This window comes from Lycorma delicatula, chromosome 9 (genome assembly GCF_047948215.1).
Source record: "Lycorma delicatula isolate Av1 chromosome 9, ASM4794821v1, whole genome shotgun sequence".
Lineage (NCBI taxonomy): Eukaryota > Metazoa > Arthropoda > Insecta > Hemiptera > Fulgoridae > Lycorma > Lycorma delicatula.
The window spans coordinates 18,714,784-18,734,994 of NC_134463.1; the positions used below are offsets into that span (position 1 = coordinate 18,714,784).

Below are 20,211 nucleotides of genomic sequence, written 5' to 3' on the forward strand. Positions count from 1 at the left end.
CGTTTAAATTTTTTTATTAATTTTAATCGGACAGTTAAGATCATCATATGGTTTTACCTATCTAAGCAAAAAGAGTTATTAAATCCAATAGGTTAATCTAGATTAAAAATAAATGATTACATCAAAAGCCGAAAATGAATATAACGTTTACATTTCTTATGCTTAATTTTAACATTAAGAAAACCAAAAGGTAAGTTTAAAATAAACGTAAAATAATATTTAAAGATATTTATACAATATTTATTTTTCGTAATGTGTACGTTACAATCTGTTCAACCAGTGAACAATAAGCACCAGGTTGGTCTAGTGGTGAACGCGTCTTCCCAAATCAGCTGATTAGGAAGTCGAGAGTTCCAGCGTTCGAATCCAAGTAAGTCAGTTATTTTTACACGGATTTGAATACTAGATCGTGGATACCGGTGTTCTTTAGTGATTGGGTTTCAATTAACCACACATCTCAGGAACGGTCGAACTGAGACTGTACAAGACTACACTTCATTTACACTCATACATATCATACTCTGAAGTATTATCTGAACGGTAATTACCGGAGGCAAAGCAGGAAAAATAAAAAAATATAAAGAAAAAGTGAACAACAAGCAACCTTCCCTCCACCAACTGACCAATAAGATGAGGATGTTTTGTATGAAACGTAAATGAGATATAGTCTCCTACAGACTCAAGCTGGTCATTCCTGAGAAGTAGAGTTAAATGAACCCCAAGAACCAAAGTACACCGGTATGTATTGTCTAGTATTCAAATCCGTATAAAAGCAACTAACTTTTACTAGGATTTGAACCTCAGAACCTTCGACTTCGAAAATCACAACTGATTAATACATATTGAAATTTATTAATAACATATTTAAATATTGAATAACATATTAATATATTGAATAACATATTGAAAAAATTATTTTTTCTTTTTTTTAAAAACCGCCTTAAAAGCACTCACACTCGCGCGCGCGCGCGCGCACTCGCACACATACAATTTTTCAATTCTTCAAATTTATACTTTTTAAAGAGGAACCAAATAAATAACAAAGTATTAAAGTATTAATAATATATTTCACAATAATAATTAAAGGCGTTAGCTTCTGAAAGTAAAAATTAAAAGAACGTAATTTTTATAGATTAATTTTGCGTTGAGTTTAATTCTTATTAAAAATATTGATTAACCTAAAAAAAAGTTGTTCATTTGGAAAAAAACAATTTCAAAACAATTTGTAAAACAAACGGAAAAATAAACTAAAAAAAACAACGGGATGTGAACTAAGACTCTCTCGAACGTAGGAATATATAAGGCTATATATAAATCGTTAAGGAAAAGCAAACCAAAACTAAACAGTAACTACGAAAAAATAAATAAATAAACTTTTTTTAAATATCTTCAAATCATATCAATAAACTACATAATTTTCCGTTAAAAAAAGAATTGTTGAAATAAAAATGAGTGGAATAAGATGTACATAGTTTCAAAGGAACTTGTTTTACAAAATACAACAAAAAAATCAAACTGGTCCAATCAACTGAAGATTTACGGCAGTTAAGCCTTGAATATAACGTAGGCTATATTTAAAAAAAAAACAAAAAACTATAGATCGGATCGAATTATAAACGTTTTCTTTATAATGAAGTCGTTTAAAAAAAATATATATATATATATACTCGTATATGTACATAAAAATTAAAAAAAATATTCTATAAAACAAAATTATTAAAAATATAACAAATATTTGTAAAATTATTGCTTTATGTTTTGGGAATGACTTTCCTATTGTTTCTAAACAAGTGAAATTACGAGTGGAAATAAAGTTAAGATACGGTATTTGTCGGACAACAACAGAAGTAAACAGATCGTTATAATGTAATATAATTCAACCTTGAACGTCCTTCACACTTCGAACATTACCAGTTCATCAGACATAATAATAACAAAACACAATCAACCTATTCCAACAGCATAACAACATTAACACACGTGGATTTAAATAACGACAAATGGAATGAAAATTTATGAAAAGCCGAGATATTGCTTTTCACCCGTGAAAAATAATATACAGGATTTCTTTTAATATAAATTAAAGGTTTATATAACTGAATCTTTCAAACAGTATTAATGAAACTTAGTTTTAAAATGTAACCCAAATTAAAAATGTTATTTATCTAGTTTTAGAATACTAAACAGCAACGTGTACGAAATTTTTAAATTTAAGTTTTAAAATAAACTATTTAAAAAAATAATCAACTTGAAAAAATCTGAGCTAAAGAAAAAAATAAAATTAATACTTGCTTAATTCTTTAAACTTTCTTTTATCGAAGTCGACGGCTAATTAAAAAAAATCTCAACCCGTAACTTCGATGCCGACTAAAAAAAAAAAATGCTAGTTAAAAAACCGCAAATGGTTGACAATTTTTTTTATATCAAATACGCAACAGACTTTATAAATATTAATAATTTAATTACGCAATACTTAGAGCAAAATTCCGGAAAAGATCAAAATGATCAGTAAAAAATTTTAATCGATTTGATGACCCCTTGTATCAAATGAAATTTTTTACCTTAATAATAAACAGCATTAAAAGTACAACAAAAAAAAATGTGATGTGGATCCACATGAACTCCTTGTACGCCTATTAAATTACATATACATATTTTTTTTTTAAATGAAAAATACATAAAATTTTATTTCCGTAATAATTTTTGATTTTTTCATTGTTTTTTTTTTGTCATTGTTATTATTGAATTATTATTTATTGTAAACAAATGTTTACAATCAGAGGTTAATATTTATTAATAAATCAATATATTTAAGTTAAAAAATAAAAGGAGATGTCTAGTTCGAATCGATGTGCCTTCCCCTTTTCAGAACCAAATATTTCATTAATTAAAATTCTATTTGGTTATAACTCTGGAACCAGTGAAAGTAAGTACCACTTATGATATATCGTTGAAAAGTTCTCAATGAAGACTTATTACTGCAGTTAAGAAAAAGTTCAAAATCCAAAGTTTTTGGTTTGGGCTTTCTTGGACACTTTTGGCCCAGTAGATTGCAATTAAAAGGTGAGGAGCACAACTAGATGTTACAACAGGCCTGAATCAAAAATTTCAACATCGTACGGCTAATAGTTTTTGAGTTAATCTAAACACATACATACAAACGTACGTACAGACGTCACGCCGAAACTAGTCAAAATGGATTCGGGGATGGTCAAAATGAATATTTCCGGTGAAATTTGGAAACCGAAATTTTTCGCGATCACAATACTTCTTTTACTTTGTACAAGGAAGTAAAAAACAAAATTCTTAGTAAAACATTTTGAATCTCGGTTGAACCTCCTTGATCAGGTGACGTTTCCATCGTCAAAATTGTACCGTAGACTCAGAGAATAATTACTACTAAAAAAAAAATCAGAATTTTATTTAAAAATTCTGATTTTTTTTTAGTTATTAATTTTATTTAAAAATTATGGATCCGATTAGATACCATTAGATACGATTAGATACCCTTGTTCAATAGCTACCATATACAATATTTTTACCACTTCAAAAAGAAAAATTATGAAAATTACGGATATAATAATCAGAAATAAATAAAATCTGAAATAATCAGACTGTAAAAAAAGTATCAGAAATTATAAAAAAATCAAAAAATTGTTCAAAATTCTTATGTAGAGATTCAATGGACTCAATTTTTTAAAAGTTTTCCATGTCGTCTACATTATAATACTAGATACAATTGGCTTTCCATATTTTAAACACGAATGTTAAAAAATTCATATTATTTTCAGTTCGGAGCCAATTCAACCTATTTGTTTTTTGGGATTTAAAATGTATTTCCTGTAATAAATATTAACTTCAGTAACTCGGCCAGATTTGGTGTAATATTTCAACAACGCTAAAGACAATTATGTTTTTCAAAAAAAGAAAAAGGGTCCGACGGAGTTAAAAAGATCAGGTCAAAGCCGTGATATGTACTATATATATATATATATATATATATATATATATATATATATATATTTGTACAAAGTAAAGGAAGTATTGTGAACGCAAAAAATTTTGGTTTTCAGATTTCAACGGAAATATCAATTTTGACAATCCCTGAATCCATTTTGACTAGTTTCGGCGTGACGTCTGTACGTACCTATGTATGTACGTACGTATGTATCTCGTATAACTCAAACACGATTACTTGTATGTAGGATGTTGAAATGTTGGATTCAGGACTGTTGTAACATGTAGTTGTGCACTCCCCTTTTCATTGCAATCGACTGGACCAAAAGTGTCCAAAAAAGCCCAAAATTCAAGAAATTTAGATTTTAAACTTTTTCTTAACTGCAGTAATAACTTTTAAGGATATATCATAAGTGGTACTTAGTTTCATTGGTCCCAGAGTTATAGCTACATAAAATTTTTATTAATGAAATATTTGGATCTTACAAGAGTAAGGCACTCGGTTTGAATCCGACTTCATTTCCCTTTAACTTTTTTTTTTTAATTTAAATTGATTTATTAATGATTATTAATCTCTGATTGTAAAAAAAATGTAAGATAAATAATATTCAATAATAACAATTTTAAAAAATGTATGAAAAATATCAGAAGTTATTAAGGAAATAAAATTTTATATATTTTTCATTTTTTTAAATGTGTAACAACCATACTTACTATTATTCCGTCTTTTGTTATTTAATATTTAATTTTTTTCACGTTTCTATAAAGCCTGAATACTATAATTGTTATTTATCAGTATTATTTATTATAACACAACGCACTGTTGATTACTGTTATACACATGAGAGTAATGGACACTGCGGAGGTCATTTTGTAATATGTTGTTTCTTCTACTGGCATTATCGTCTTTATATATAATAAATCCATGTCAGCAAATAAAACAGTAGAGACATGATATAACAAATAAAAACTCAATATAACAAATTGAAATTCATAATTAGGTAAAAATAAACGAATACATTTCATTAATATCTAATCATCTTAGATATTTAAAACTGTTCTGTTTCTAACAAAGGAAAAGGAACAGTATGAACAGTTAACATATACACAATTATTTCATACAGATAACTAACCTCTTGAACGAATAAACATAAAATAAACGTGATTTCATATCACAAATATACTACTATATTACAAGAATACTCTATTGTAGAAACAAGAATTTTGCAGTATCATTAACCTCTTATATACTGTAAAGAAACCGGCAGGAAGTTTGTTCAAATGTAAACGAACTCTACGAAAACAAGGTTATAATATCTAACCATAAGTAAAACAACACAATTTATTATAACAATATGTTGAATTAAAAATAAAAAACCTTACATGAATATACTTACTACACGTAGAAAACCAAACACAACCAGAGCTGAACAACTACTTACACAAAGACGCACACAAACATACATCGAACTTTATAAATTAATACGATATTCACCGGCCGGCGTATGATAGATCAAAAATCAGACGCATGGGGCATCCGATTCTATCTAATCTGCTGCCATCTGCCGGCAATTACAGGCATCAACATTTTTTTCATATTTTCATTTCATCAAAGGTTATTAAGAACATTACTTATTTATGTTATTTTATCTTCATTTATTTTTATGTAACTTTTATGTTCATGTATCCATTTACCATTCAGAATTTCATTTTTCATTAAAATTACGTGTATTTTATATGAGGTAATATTATTTACATAAGAAACGTTGCAAAAAAAATTTTTTTTTCTAATAAATAAATTATTTATTACTTTAAAATACTTAAATTAATAATGCAATTCTGAATTTTAAAATTTATAATAATAGTGATTATAATAATTTATAATAATAATAATAATAATAATTACAACAATTGTACATATATTTATAAAACCTTGCTACATATTCAATTTTACATCTCATAAATCCAATACAAAACTGTGTCAAATTTTAAACAGTCGTTAATAAATTAATTATTAAATACGTTGTTATACAACCCTAATTAGGTTAAAATCGTAAATTACTATTTAATATCTTGAAGTAAAAATTTATACCGATTTAACTATCAAGGATTAATATCTCAATTATTTATTTTGTAAGCTCCAACCTTTAAAACATATTTCTATTTAAAATTATTCAAACGTTTTTAGATACGGTTATTTCTGATGATGTACTATTTACCGGATTTTTTATTTTAATTTTTTTAATCCAGTAAAAGTTTTAATTTTTCTTTTTTATTTAATTAATATTTCTTCAAATAAATGTAATATGACGTAAAGCCTTCAACTATAGCATTATTCTTATTCAGCAAAAAGCTTATTTAGCGTTTTAAACAATTTACTTTTTAAATGCGGTATACTATTCATGTAAACAAAAATCGAATCTCAAAAAAAAATGAGAGCTTAAGGTTATAGTTTATTTCAGATTAAAAAAGTGATACAAAATGAGTTTATTATTTAATTTGTTAAATTTTAGTTTGTTTTTTTTGTAGTAGTTAATTTTTTTACCTACATTAATAAATTTTTTCTTTTCATAAACAATAAACTAAATACAAAATAAAAATCTATTTTTAAAAAATCAGGTTTTCGAGTTCTTTTAGATCAGCGCCAAATTAAAAACAACAATTATCTGCGTATAATTAATCAGTAACTTAGGATACACAATAAAAAATCTGAATTTATAGAAGAAATGAACAAGAATTTTCTTTGCTTTTTACATCTTTTTTTTTTAGTTTATTTTTATTTAGGATATAAATAGACATACGCCAATCCAATAAAAAAAAAACTCCACCTGCCCGATTTAGAAAAACAAAAAGCCGGCACGTCAAGTCCGCCGAGGCTGGACACTCGTGGTCCAGGCGAATCCCGGAGCCAACTCAGGGACGCCCACGGGGCCTACTCCAGGGCCGTAGAGCTTGCTTCGCTAGTTATTCCCATGTTGCCGAGGGAACCGGTCGCCTGGATACCCGTAGAGCTTACTTCGGACACCATTTCCGTCTACCCAAATGGTTCCACCCCCTAGACCCGTGCACTGTTCGTTATCCTCGTAGTTGAAAGAATAATACTGGTAAATATCAATTCAAGTATTCAGTCTATAGAAACCTAATAAAAGAAACTAAATAACAAAAGACGGAATAGTAGTAATTATGGCAACTGAAATACAAATACCTTTAACGACAAAAAATTCATAACTTATTTCTTTTTTATGGTGGCAAAATAAAATTATGAAGTAAAAGGATTATTATTTTTTTTTAATAAAAATCTTTAATTCACAACTTCATCCTGTCGAAATAATGAATATTTTTAATTTATTAACTTCAAAAGCTTCGGTCTACGGCTTAAAACCTCCCCTGGGATAATACGATTGGTATTATCCTGCAGATTTGAAAGCAATCCGTCAGTCGGTTCTCGCATCTCCCAAAACAGCGTCCCAGGGTTACCCTGTTTGTTATCAATTGATGGTGATGATTGTTGGTCTCGCTTCCCACGAGGTGCTCGCTAGCCTCACACGCAGTCCCCACCGGAAACCCATCATTGTTAAACAGACATTTTTTTAATTTAATATTACTTTATTTAACGTTAAAGTTAATACTACTATTTTTTTAATATTCATTCGATTGATTCAAATCATTCTCTTCAAATGCAGTTCAGGCAGTAATAGAGACTCACAATTCAAAGTGCATTAATTCAATTCATTAAAGTTTGTGCTTCAACCAGGAAATTTTCACTACTACGTATATATACATATATGTTCTTTTTAGAGATTTTTCGAGATGAAATGTATCTAAAAATCTTCTCAATTATGCCAAGAAACATGGATAAAAATTTGAATGCGATTGATCGAGTAGTTTATTGTTTATTCCGAACAAACAAAACCCCTCTCCTTCTTCTTTATATAGTAGCATAAATACGCTAAGGAAAGACGACTGTTGTGTACCATTAATAAGAAGCCATCAACACAAATCCTCATAATTGTGGTATTGCCCCAGGGTACTGGGGTAATTACTCATAAGTAATTACCCCAGGGTATGTATGAAACAAATTTAACAAAAAAATGTGAAAAAAGTGTTGAATGTGCAAAAAGGTTAGTTAAAATTCAAAATTGTTTCACTGGTCCGTTGATTCGTCCAATTGCCACCGACACAAAACGGAAAAATTTCTCCGTATACAACACTTTTATTCACCTAAGAAATAACTAGTTGAGTTACTTCGAAAAAATGCCACTCCAAAATAAAATAATATTTTCTACAATACTTGGAATCGGTTCATATGATGAATAGTAAATATAAAAAAATCAAAGTTACATAAGAGGTACATTTTCGAAATTAGTTTTTAAAAAACCTAATTTTAAAATATACTAACATTTTTTTTTTTTTCTAATTAATACCAGAATAATAATTATTACCAAGGCGAACTCGTTCCTAATAGATTCAACGACACTGCTGCCTCTCCACGACTGTACGGTCTTATTTACTAGACCGACAATTTGTTGTACGCGTAGGGGGAACAATCTCCTCCACCAGAGACGTAGCCGCTGGAGTCCCGCAAGGAGCAGTGCTTTCGCCGTTCTTGTACACGGCCCACGTCAATGATATGCCGCTGTTGGAAGGAGTCAAAACAGTTCTATACGCAGACGATACGGCATATTATTACGAATCCGGAAGTGTAGAATACGCGATCGAGAGACTCCAACGGCAACTGGATCTATTAGAGCCGTGGCTTGATATGTGGAGAATCAAGGTCAACGGTGAAAAATCGGTGGCAGTGATGTTCACATACAAGACACGTGCTTCAGATAGGCAGCTGGAAATCTCAGGAGAGAAAATCCCCTTTGGGAAAACAGTCAAGTACCTGGGAGTAGTCCTGGACAAACGGCTTACCTTAGGAGAACATGTTAAATATGAGACCCAAAGGGCAAAGGCCGTCAGGGCCTCACTATGCCCAGTACTGAACAGTGCCAGCCCACATCCACTGGCGACCAAATTGCTCATTTTTCGGCTATACGTCCTGCCAATTCTAACATATGCTTACCCGGCATGGGGAGCTTTGTTGAACTCCACGCTTCAAAAGATTAGAAGCCGTCCAAAACATAGCGTTGCGGACGATATTTGGAGCACCGTGGTTCGTCAGAAACGTCACTCTTCGCTACGATGCGGGGGTACACACCGTATCCGAAGCGGGAGTGGCGCAGGCACGCAGACTGTTCGGGAGAGCGGCCGTGTCCGAACACGGCCATCTCCGGGACATCTGCCGAGAGGATCGTACTCCACAGCGTATAAGAAACGGCCTCATGCCGTATTAAACGAACCACCGTGAAGAAGGCGGTACGAGAGTCAAAAAATGACAGACCAGGCTTAGGAGCCTCTATATCGCGCAACCTATAAATGGAAACCGCACGAAAATTCCGGCCGCGACAGTGATCGTTTTCGCAATTAGATTTTGTTAAAACTGTAAAAAGCTAGACAACACTCCACACCGTCCCACGAAGAGAATACAATTTCATTTAGTCAGCATATGAGACTCCCTCCGGAAAACGGGGCGCATTTCTCCCTCCAAATAACTAGAGCTCCGATAGGCGCACTCCTGCTAGCCCATAGGTGCTGGTACCGAAGGTACTTTAGCGGATGGATTGAAGGGGAATCAGGCCGGGATTACTAGGCTCAAAAGCTTAGTCTATCACAGCCAGAACCAGTAAATAAATTACACCGTGGTCCATACGGATAAGAACGCAAATTACCAAATCCGTCCACAAACAAAACTTAAAATTTATAACCGCCACTAAATAACCGATGAAATCCGCCCGATAATAGAAAGATACAGCAGCAAGGGCATTGTCCAGGCTCTGCGATCTCTAGGGAGAAATATTGAAACTCCCGCCATTCTTGCGTTCCGTTCCGTTCTCCACGGCTTATCTTGTTGAGCTTCTCTCTTTATTTTATCACTCACCACAATTTATTTCTTCTTAAACTTATTAGCCATTCCCTATTTCCTTCAATCTTTTGCTCTCCTGTAGCTGACTGTTCTCTTTGCACTGCCTTAAGCAAGCAATTTCTCTTCATTTTCATCTACTCCATCGAACTATTTTTCTCGGTCCTTTATTTCCTTTCATTCCTCCTCAGAATCTTCTCATTCTTAATCCTTTCAATCCTTCTCCATAACTTTTTTTATCTGTCGCTACACAAACACATCAACAAATTTTCGACAATTTCTTCTTCTGTTTTAGCTTAATAATACATACTAATAAACAAAATACCACAAAACAAAATTTGTTAACAGATAATATTCTCGTTAATTCGTAAATTTTCTTATTTTTATTTTTATATTTTGATAGAATGTAGAATTTAAAAAAAATATATATATATATATATATAAAAAGATGATAAATCAACAAATATTAATAAATCTATCAGACAGTTTTAATATAATAATAAAATAATAATTAAGCTTAATCTTTCCTGATTTTAGTAACGATAAAAATCTTCTTTCTTTTTAGTTTAATTAACTTACGAAATTTCATTGACATTTTTTTAAATAAAAAATTAAAGAAAAATACTTTTTTTACCTATTTTCAACAATTTAAAATTTAATCCTGTTAACTGCTTAATAAATAAGGGTGTCCCATTTGAAATGCCCTATTTTTATTTAACTATATCTCCCAAAATATTACACATATTTGACATGAGACAAAAATTAAAATAAAATATTTCTTATCAAGTAGTAAGAAAAAAATTACATTACACCACATTACTTCCACCAATCACACGAAGAATATCCAGCCGATAAGCGATTTCTTTCCATATTTGTTGAAGCATTTCTGATGTGATGGTTAAAATGGCATTCTGAACGCTCTCACGCAGTTCCTGTATGTTTGTTACTTTGTTTTATACACCCTGTCTTTGAGATAACTTCGGAAGAAGAAGTCCATCTGGATGGCCAGGGAATTAACCCAACTCTTCCAATCCAACTACCGTAGACTGTATTATTCAACCTTTTCCTTACCTCAAGGAGTCAGTGCAAGGGAGTCCCATCTTGCTGGAAGAGGATATTAGGATGCCGATGGTCAATTTATGGAAAAGCAAACTTGCCAAACATGTCGAGATTCCTGGTATTTACTATCAAACTAATTTATTTTTACGTATATTGCAATAAAAAATTTCTTTTTTACTAAATTTCTTAAAAAAGAAAAAGAAAATCCTAAATTTCTTTTTTACAGACAACGGCATAAAATTTAGTAAATCATATAATAGCTTACTGAAGATGTCGATATTGACATACGTACGCAACGATCGACATAGATAATATCTATCGATAAAGACAATGACATTAAACATACCAAAAGAAGTTCTAGGTTATCTACTTATACATTTTTATCTACTTTTGGAAAAAAATACTGTATTATTTTCGGTCGCACGGTGGAATGACGGTGGGGGTGAAAATGTATTTTCTTTACGTTTTAAGATATGAGGAGTACGAAAATATCATTCACTTGTAATGTAATTTCCTTTATATGTATGTATAAAATTTGAGGCTCAAAAATTTCCAAAATTACTTGATCAATTCCATTGAAATTTAGGTAGTATGCTGTAGTCGTGTATCTGAAATTTTGCATGTAAAAATTTGATGAAGATTGGTTGTGTCTTTCTTGAGTTATGCTCAATTTAAGATTAATAGCAGACAACAAAACCTCAATTTCAGTAATTTTTTTCGGTCTCATGGATGGGATTAGGGAATAAAAATAAATTTTCTTTGCGTTTTGAGATATGAAGAGTACAAAAATACCAGTAACGTATAAAATGTTGTGGTACGAAAACTCCAAAACTGTGTGATCAATTTCATTCAAATTTACATATGCTGTAGTAATAAGTATATCTGAAGTTTTGCTTGATAAAAATTTTATAAAGATTGATTGAATTACGCTTAATTTGAGATCGACAAAATAACTTCGATTTGAGGTTATGTTGACTTTGTATTTGTTTTTTTTTTTATTCGCGTTTATGGAGTGAATCAGAATGATGAGAATGATTTCTAACTTGATGCTTGTGTGTAGGTTCTACTCGTTAATGTACTCGTATGTACTCTGAAAATCAATGCGATTCTGGCTGCAAAATAATGAGGGTGTCGGAAATAGTCTTAATTGGTAAAATTTGAATTGCGTTAAACATTTCGGGAGTCATAAGAAAGCTAGATAAAATTTTGTATTGATTGGTTCTGTAGTTTTCGCGGTTAATAGGAAAAACGAAAAAGACGTCTCTTTATATAGTAGTGAGATAAATAACAAAGAAAGAATTTATTCTCAAAGAACAGGTTTAAAAACAATTGGGTTTTTACAGATGTTTACGAAAATAATAAATATAACTGATTGTCACATAGGCTAACTGCCAAAATTTGACAACCGTTGTTTTAAAATAGACAGGCATGAAGAAAGAAGTATAAAACCAAGGTTGTAAAATAAATGTGTATATTTAAAAATCAGTATAACTATTTATTTGTGCATATAAGTATGTTTGTGTGTGTTATATATATATATATATATATATATATATATATAAATACGGTTCAAAGTGAAATAAGTTTATTTTTAATAATTAATACCAGATCCTGACATAATCCATATTATAAATAGTTATACGTTTATGTATTATAAATCTTTTATGTATATATAGGATACATATGTTAGCCTGTATCTTAAACAATAAAATACGTTATTTATTTAAATGTATCAGATAACTTACTAACTTAAGATTACATACAATCACACAATACTATATGCAATTGGCAAATTACCAATGGCTTAAAAAGGTTTAATAAGTATAAATTCTGGCTTACAGACCGCTAAAAATAATTTATTGTTGAATCGATATAAATATATATATCGAAAAATAATATTATCGATATACTTTATCAGTTTAAAAAGAATAAGAATGAATGAAAGTGAATTTCATTAATAACAAATCGAAAACAAAAAAAAACAGTTTATGCGCGAAAACCATTTGACCTCGTCATTGTGAACGGTATTAAAAAACCTACTAGTATTATATATATATAGGCTTATTACTACTTGAGATTACTGCATAAAAATAATATAACTGACCCAGTTGTGCGTTTTATTTTTTTCTTATTATCGCATTTATTACTAGTGTTATTATGAATATTTAATTTACTGTCGCGTCTTATTTACTCAAGTTATATTTATTCACCGTGAAAGAGGTTAAACCTAATATTAATAACCTTAACTTGTTATTAATACTATTTACCTCAACTTAGGTAATTATTCAGTATTAATAACGACCTTGACTGGTTGGGATTATTTAACTGTAAATATTAGCCTATACGGATTAAAATAGTAAGATAAATGGGTACCTTAAATAATCGGTTTATTAAGCAAATGAATGGATAAAAAATTACTATAAAAGTTAATAATATGCTCATGAAAGAAAATTAAGTTATATGTACAAACCATTAAACGAAAAACATTTATTTTTTACGAAAATACTTTTTTTAGATCACTTTTTTACTTTTTTGTATGAAATAAAGGAAGTATTGTGATCGCGAAAAATCCGTTTTGACCATTCCTGAATCAATTTTGACTAATTTCGGTCTGCACTAGTGACGTCTGTACGTACGTATGTATCTCGCATAACTCAATAACGATTAGCCGTAGGATGTTGAAATTTTGGATTTAAGACTGTCTTAACATCTAGATGTGCACCTCTTTTTTTAATTGCAATTGACTGGATCAAAAGTGTCCAAAAAAGTCCAAAATCAAAAAAAAAATTGAATCTTGGACTTTTTCTTAACTACAGTAATAAGCCCTCATTGAGAGATTTTCAAAGATTTATCACAAGAGGTATTTATTTTCATCGGTTCCAAAGTTATAGCCAAATAAAATTTTAATTAATGAAATATTTTGATCTTACAAGGGGAAGGCACATCGGTTCGAATCGGACTGCATCACCTTTCATTTTAACTTTCTTTTTTTTTAATTTAAATGTATTTATATATTAATAATTATTAACCTGTGATTGTAAAAAGTTTTACGATAAATAATAATTCAATAATAAGAATAAAAAAATATTGAAAAATATCTGAGTTATTAATGAAGTAAAATTTTACGAACTTTTCATTTAAAAAAAAAATGTGTATATGTACTTTAATAGGGGAACAAGGAAGTCATGTGGTCTCCACATCAGATTTTTTTTTTTAGCAGAAAAGGAAAAAGATTTTTGCTTTTTTTATTTCCTTTTCTACCAGTACTCTTTTTATTCTTCATGTAAGTTTATCTCTCTTACGGGAAAAATTTTCTTCCCTTTTTACATCTTTGGTTTTTCCTAGAAACTCTTGAAATTTTTAATTGTATTTTTGCAAGTATTTCCGTCCCAAAATTTCATATTTTTACAAAACTGACCAAAACGAAGTGTAATGTATTTAGGGTGTATAAATGTATATTGTTCCACCGGAGCAGTTCAACGGCTGAACCGATTTAAATGTATGACCCCGCGTTGGAATTCTTACGTTACCGGGAATATTATAAGCAATATATATAAATAAAGACGAAAAGGGTTTTTGTTTCTTTGGAATAAACAAAAAAAACTATTCGATCAATCGCAACTCATATTTTTTGGCATAACTGAAGTTTTTACATATATTTCAGCTCGAAAAAAAATATATATATATAGTAGCCGAAATTTGCCGGTTGAAGCGCAAACTTTAATGAACTGTAAACTGTGAATCTCTACCACTGTGTGGGTTGAACTGAATGATACGAATCAATAATACTACAAATATAATAGAATTAAATTTACGTTAAATAAAATTTATACTATTATATAAAGAAGAAGAAGGTTTTTGTTTGTTCATGATAAACAAAAAAAAAAAATACTCGATCGATCGCAACAAATCTTTACCCATGTTTCTTGGCATAAGTGAGAAGGTTATTAGACATATTCCATCTCGGAAAATCTCAAAGAACCAACCAATCGATTACTTTTAAATTTTCAGAATACATGCGTATTATATCTTGGAAGGATTTAAGCCACAGACCGAGAACATAGCACCCTTGAAGGTTAAAATATTAAAAATATTCATTATTTCTTCTGTCATGGCAACAGAAATTAGTTTTGAATTTTTCATCGTCAAAACTGTGTGTACTCTTTTTATAATAGCTAATATTTTTCTGTCTCTTGTAAGTTAGTTTCTTTTCCAGATTTCTATAAAACCTAAATATTTTAATTTTATTTATCAGTATTATTCTCATAATCATGAGAATAACGAACAGTGCGGGGGTTCAGGGGGCGGATCCCTCTGGGTAGATGGGAATGGCGACCGAATCGAGCTCTGCGGTGTCCAAGGCGCCACCGTCCACCTACAAAACTGGAATGGCGAGCGAAGCGCCGACAGAAAATTAAAAAATTCTCTGTTTAATAATAATGGGCTTACCGTGGTGACTGCGTGTGAGAAGACTAGACTGATGAAGTGATGCAAAGACCTTGTGCGAGGTTAGGTCAATCATCACCATCAACTGGTAACACGCGGGGTGTTCCTGGAACGCTGTTTTAGGAGTGGACTTGAATACTCTTATAATATCTCTTTCTCTTTATATATATATCTCTTTCTTATAATTTCTCTTTCAAAATTCAGATGTGGTATTTGCTAGTATAATACAAAATCACGTTGGAACCAAACCAAAACAAAAAGAGCGATATTTGTCAGCAATTTTTTTTCGGCTGTCGTTTTTTTTTTATTTTTAATATTTTTCTTTAGTTGATATTTTATTTCTTTTGATCTTTTGCAAAAATATTTATTTATTTTTACTTCTTCGGCTGCAGCAGCACAGCTATAAACGAAAAACAAAGCGATCAACCATAATTTTAGTTATCAGGTTTTTTGACCGTTTCTAAACCTTAGAACAAAAAAAAAACGCAAAAACGTTATAGAAATTTCTAGAAGATGTATGTTGGCCTGTATTTTGATTAATATCTCCAAACTGGCTCAACATAAATTCTTCGAAAAATGGCTCAAAACATTTTTGCATATATAAGACCTTTTCAGGCATTTAGTTTTGAGTACTTCTTCGGAATTTCCACCGCCCCATAATTTTTTCAATTTTTTTTAACAATGTATGACGAATCATACCCATATCAACATAATCTAACCAACCTAAGCTCGCTTCGCTCGCTCTTCTCATCTAATTAACGTTAAATAAACAAATTATATACAACAATGATGCAATATTTAATGATGACAAATAGAGTTTATTGGATTCTTTCTTATGTGAATTTCTATGGCATCACCGATATAAGGATGAGGAAGATTTGTTCATTTGATACTTCAAATATTTAAAAATATATGAATTTTTAATTATACTCTCGTATCTCCAAAATAATTTTATCTAATCATTAAAATACATACATTTTTAATTGATTATGATATTCCACAATATTAGTATACAAACATATATCTTTAAAAAAAAATAAAAAACTTCTGAGGGGGAAATCCGAAAAAATACCAAATTTTGGACAAAATTAAAAAATGTGGAACATTAGTTTCGCCATTTTTAATAATTTTATCACTTAAAAATGGGTTGAAATAGTCTCCATTTTCTCCTAACACATTTCTATTATCTCATTATAGGTACATATTTTGGTGCTAAATTTAACAGAAAATTTCAGAAGACAACTAAACTTTTTTTTAAATATTCCCTACACAAAAAAATTTAATCCAAAAATCGGACAAAGATGAGATTATACAAATATATATAGCTCGCGCACCTTTGTGAAACAAATAGACCATTGATAAATATGTTTATTAATATGTTGATGAAGTGATTACTAATATTAATAAGTTGTGAACTGTTCAGTTGGTAGTGCCGCCATCTTTTTTTTACATAATACTGATACTTTGCAGTAAAAGCATTTTCAAAGAATAATATACTTAACGAGTCATGTTAAATACTGCTTTTTATTATTCATATTTACCTATTTCGGTAAAGGATATTAAGTGAACATAAATAATAAATCCCAAACAATAAACTAAAACACCTATATATATATATATATATATATATATAATATAAATGACCTTCAATCAAATTTGTTCAACTGTAACAAATTACCTACTAAAGTTAGGTAATATTTAACAGCGGTAATTTTAAATGTGTCAAGTAAACAATAGTAAATTATGAAGAAATCGTAATCGATATTCTGCTTTGATTTAAATTACTGACAGCAAAATGTAGTAATTCATCATTCTTTTACTGAATTATTCATACTTTTTGTATATAATACTCTATAAATAACATAAATACAACTAGAACAGTTATACTTAAATGTTTTAAACACCGATTAGCTATTTAATCACGTGAAAGATAACATTCAAAATACATCAAAGATTATAACATAACCTAACCAACCGTTTATTTCGCATTTTTCTTAATTTTTATTATGAAAATAATTCCAAGTAGAATACATCAACGAAAATGAAACAAAAAGGTTGAAATTCTCAATTCGATCAGTATATGTCTATTTTTTTAAATTTAACTTCTTCTAGCCTTACCTTTTACACCCATCCGGTTGGCGTCTTCCCAAATCAGCTGATTTGGAAAGTCGAGAGTTATAGCGTTCAAGTCCTAGTAAAGCCAGTTATTTTTACACGGATTTGAATACTAGATCGTGGATACCGGTGTTCTTCTTGAAGGTTGGGTTTCAATTAACCACACATCTCAGGAACGGTCGAACTGAGAATGTACAAGACTACACTTCATTTACACTCATACATATCATCCTCATTCATCCTCTGAAGAATTATCTAAACGGTAGTTACCGGAGGATAAACAGGAAAAAGAGAATTTTTACAAAATTCACCGATTTCTACGTTTCCTTTTTTTAAATTCGTATGTTCAGAAATCTTTATATATTTATTGTTTTGTGCAATCAATACCTTAAGGATCATTATATCTATCGATCGCCAAGCCAGTTCTGTTGTTAATTGGAACCCAACAACAGAATTATAGGAATAGGTTTAATAAAAAAAATATATTTCTAATATTACGGTTAAAAATATTGGCACCCGCTTTTGCAAACTTTTCGATCGTTTTAAATCTACTAAAACTAAAACTGTAAAAAAAACGGATGTAATTCTGCGCGTTTTGTTGATGAGTGTTTTGTGTACGCGTATATGAACTGTTGTTATCTATTTTTTTAATATGTAACGAGAGGTTGAATCATAAAAAAATTTGTTATGTTGTCTTTTGTTCATGGTGCTTTTGATACTGTTTTTAATTTGGGGGGGGGAGTAAAATAGGTTAAAGTAGGGTCCTATTTCTATTATCTCATTTTAGGTATATTTTGGTGCTAAATTTAATAGAAAACTTCAGAAGGCTATTATTATAGTAAACTTTTTCAAAAATAATCCCTACATAAGAAAATTAAATCCAAAAGATCTAACAGAAAGATAGGATCAGCCTCTTCGAGATCCTTGGCTATTATTTTGATATTGGGGCATTTCTATGAGAATTTTACCGTGATACTCTTAAAATTAGTATCATGAAGCTAGTGTTTAAATTCCCTTAGTGTCTCTCTCTCGCTCTCCCCTCACAATGGTGAAACTGAAGCCAAAATCATCTGATGTAGAAGTAAACAAGCTAACCATTACATCAGGTGATTTTTTTTCATTAGACATCAACATCAAAACATGTAATTTAAAGAAAACCATCACAATACTTCGTACAAGGAGTAAAAATAAAGCTTTAATTTTTATTTTTTTATAATTTTATTATTTTTCATTATAACAAATTTCTTATGTACTTGAGTAAAAAAATAACCTACATGACATATTTTATGTAAATATAAAATAAACTTTAAAAAATAATTAAACATCGAGATTAAAAAATCGCCCAAGAATAAAAACTAATATTTTTTTTTTAGATCTGCATATTTCAACATTCTGATGTCGAAACCAAATTAAAAAATATCTCCTACAAATTATTAATCTTTAATTTCTTACTTGTTCTTCTATAAACAATTATTTATTATCTCTTTTTAAAATTTTCTTTTTCTATTAAGTAAAAAAAAAAAACTCTTTCCATATGAAAAAATGTCATTCAAAAGAAAATTAAAGCCAAGAAACCAACAATTTTTATAGATAAGAAAATTAATATAGAAAACCGATATAAAGTGTGAATTAATTTTTTTTTAATTGGACGAGAAAATACTTAGAATACCATAATGAAATCATTATGGAGATAGAAGAATTTTGTTATTTGGGAAGTAGAATTACTAAAGATGGACGAAGCAGGAGCGATATAAAATGCCGAATAGCACAAGCGAAACGAGCCTTCCCTTCAGTAAGAAATATAATTTGTTTACATCAAAAATTAATTTAAATGTCAGGAAAAGATTTTTGAAAGTATATGTTTGGAGTGTCGCTTTATATGGAAGTGAAACTTTGACGATCGGAGTATCCGAGAAGAAAAGATTAGAAGCTTTTGAAATTCGGTGCTATAGGAGAATGTTAAAAATCAGATGGGTGGATAAAGTGACAAATGAAGAGGTATTGCGGCAAATAGATGAAGAAAGAAGCGTTTGGAAAAATATAGTTAAAAGAAGAGACAGACTTATAGTCCACATACTAAGGCATCCTGGAATGGTCGCTTTGATATTGGAAGGACAGGTAGAAGGAAAACATTGTGTAGGCAGGCCACGTTTGGAATATGTAAAACAAATTGTTAGGGATGTAAGATTTAGAGGGTATACTGAAATGAAACGACTAGCACTAGATAGGGAATCTTGGAGAGCTGCATCAAACCAGTCAAATGACTGAAGACAAAAAAAAAATGAAATCAATAATGTGTATATATCGTTATGAACAACAATTTACTAAACAATGATTACCTAAGATTTTTTTTTTTTGAGGGGATAATTTACAATGATATTTTATTATAAAATTATTCTATTTTTAAAAAACCAAAAAAGTTTAAAATTACGGTTAAAAATTCAACGGTTTTAAACACCTTATGGGCCTTTGTTAACAGTTTTAAATCCAGTCTAAAGTTACTAAACTTCAAACATATCAACCCACATATATACGTACATATGTACGAACATAACCCTCATATTTTTTTTTGTTTCTGGAGTTCCTGGGTAATGAAATGTCGAAACATGAAAAAAATCATACCCTATTTTTTCACCGTTTGCCATTCTTTCCTTCTATTAGCATAACTG

At 29.9% G+C, this 20,211-nt stretch overlaps 1 protein-coding gene and 1 long non-coding RNA gene across 4 annotated transcripts in view; one reads left to right on the forward strand and one right to left on the reverse strand.

Annotated features, from left to right (window-relative positions):
* LOC142330152 (uncharacterized) overlaps positions 1–5,421 on the reverse strand; it is a 345,036-nt gene extending 339,615 nt beyond the window's left edge. The window contains exon 1 of the long non-coding RNA XR_012757703.1: positions 5,355–5,421. This is a non-coding gene — a long non-coding RNA (uncharacterized LOC142330152). The remainder of the gene's footprint in view (positions 1–5,354) is intronic.
* The window catches only part of LOC142330151 (peroxidase-like), a 310,626-nt gene that overhangs the window by 200,733 nt on the left and 89,682 nt on the right, over positions 1–20,211 (forward strand). The gene's annotated exons all lie outside the window — the stretch shown is intronic.